Here is a 2,497-nt window from a genome sequence, read left to right on the forward strand (position 1 = left end):
AAAACTTCACTAACAATTAATGTGATTGATTCAAAAATTTGAAGTTTGTTACTTTCTTGTTAAGAAATGATCAATCTTTAAATTCTAGAATAATATCTTTTAGTTTCTTGTTAGTCAAGCAATTAATTTTAATTTTAAAAATTAAATCTTTTCCAATCATATCTTTTTAATCATATCTTTTTATCATATCTTTTTAAATCATATCTTTTTCAAAAATTTGATTTCAAAATATCCCTTCTAACTTCTTATATTCTTATCTTTTCAAAATTGATTTTCAAATCTTTTTCAACTAACTAATTGACTTTTTGTTTGTTTCTTATCTTTTTCAAAACCACCTAACTATTTTCCCTTTTCTAATTTTCAAAAATTCCTCACCCCTCTTTAAAATTCTTTTTTTTAATTAATTGTTTCAAATTTTAATTCAAATGTTATTTCTTCCTTTAATTTTCGAAAATCACTAACTTATTTTTCAAAATTTATTTTCGAAAACTCCTCCCTTTCATCTTCTTCTATTTATTTATTTATTTACTAACACTTCTCTTCATCTCAAGAATCTAAACCTATCTTCACCCTTGTATTTGGATTCTTACCTTTTCCTTCTTCTATCCCCTTTTTCTTCTACTAACATAAAGGAATCTCTCTACTGTAGTGAAGAGAATCTCTATTATTATTTTCTGTTCCCTCCTTTTTTATATGAGCAGGAGCAAGGACAAGAATATTCTTGTTGAAGCAGATTCTGAACCTGAAAGGACTCTGAAGAGGAAACTAAGATAAGCTAAATTACAACAATCCAGAGACAACCTTATAGAAATTTTCGAAAAAGAAGAGGAGATGGCAGCCGAAAATAATAATGCAAGGAGGATGCTTGGTGATTACACTACACCTACTTCCAAGTTTGATGGAAGAAGCATCTCAATCCCTACCATTGGAGCAAACAATTTTGAGCTGAAACCTCAACTAGTTGCTCTAATGCAACAGAACTGCAAGTTTCATGGACTTCCATCAGAAGATCCCTACCGGTTTTTAATTAAGTTCTTGCAGATTTGTGAGACTGTTAAGACTAATGGAATAGATCCTGAAGTCTACAGGCTCATGCTTTTCCCTTCTGCTGTAAGAGACAGAGCTAGAACATGGTTGCACTCACAGCCTAAAGATAGCTTGGAGTCATGGGATAAGTTGGTCGCGGCCTTCTTGGCTAAGTTCTTTCCTCCTCAAAAGTTGAGCAAGCTTAGAGTGGATGTTCAGACATTCAAACAAAAAGATGATGAATCCCTCTATGAAGCTTGGGAAAGATACAAGCAGATGACCAAAAGGTGTCCTTCTAACATGCTTTCTGAATGGACCATTTTGGATATATTCTATTATGGTCTATCTGAATTCTCTAAGATGTCACTAGACCATTTTGCAGGTGGATCCATTCACCTAAAGAAAACACCTGCAGAAGCTCAAGAACTCATTGACATGGTTGCAAATAACCAATTCATGTATACTTCTGAGAGGAATTCCGTGAGTAATGGGATGCCTCAAGGGAAGGGAGTTCTTGAAATTGATGCTCTGAATGTCATATTGGCTCAGAATAAAATGTTGACTCAGCAAGTCAACATGATTTCTTAAAGTCTGAATGGATGGCAAAATACATCCAACAGTACTAAAGAGGCATCTTCTGAAGAAGAAGCTTATGATCCTGAGAACCCTGCAATAGCAGAGGTAAATTATATGGGTGAACCTTATGGAAACACCTATAATTCATCATGGAGAAATCATCCAAATTTCTCATGGAAGAATCAACAAAAGCCTCAACAAGGCTTTAATAATGGTGGAAGAAATACGCTCAGCAATAGCAAGCCTTATCCATCATCTTCTCAGCAACAGACAGAGAATTCTGAGCAGAGCACCTCTAATTTAGCAAACTTAGTCTCTGATCTGTCTAAGGCCACTTTAAGTTTCATGAGTGAAACAAGGTCCTCCATCAGAAATTTGGAGGCACAAGTGGGCCAGCTGAGTAAGAAAGTCACTGAAACTCCTCCTAGTACTCTCCCAAGCAATACTGAAGAGAATCCAAAAAGAGAGTGCAAGGCCATTGACATAATTAACATGGCCAAACCTAGGGAGGAATGGAAAGACGTGAATCCCAATGAGGAAGACCTCATGGGACGTCTCTCAAGCATAAAGGAGCTCCCTATTGAGGACCCAAAGGGATCTTAAGGTCATATAGAGACCATAGAGATCCCATTAAACCTCCTTCTGCCATTCATGAGCTCTAAAGACTATTCTTCCTCTGACGAGGATGAAAATGTAACTAGAGAGCAAGTTGCTCAATATCTAGGAGCCATCATGAAGCTGAATGCCAAATTGTTTGGTAATGAGACTTGGGAAGGTGAACCTCCCTTGCTCATTAGTGAACTAGATACATGGGTTCAGCAAACTCTACCTCAAAAGTGACAAGATCCTGGTAAATTCTCAATACCCTGTACCATAGGCACCATGACCTTTGAGA

General features: G+C 36.1%; 1 non-coding gene across 1 annotated transcript; it reads right to left on the reverse strand.

Moving 5' to 3' along the window:
• Positions 1 to 1,224: 1,224 nt before the first annotated feature.
• On the reverse strand, positions 1,225 to 1,332 carry LOC130949623 (small nucleolar RNA R71). Its single transcript, XR_009073427.1, has one exon. It is a non-coding gene; the product is annotated as a small nucleolar RNA R71 (small nucleolar RNA).
• Positions 1,333 to 2,497: the final 1,165 nt, after the last annotated feature.

Source organism: Arachis stenosperma, chromosome 1, assembly GCF_014773155.1.
Source record: "Arachis stenosperma cultivar V10309 chromosome 1, arast.V10309.gnm1.PFL2, whole genome shotgun sequence".
In the NCBI taxonomy this organism is placed as follows: Eukaryota; Viridiplantae; Streptophyta; class Magnoliopsida; order Fabales; family Fabaceae; genus Arachis; species Arachis stenosperma.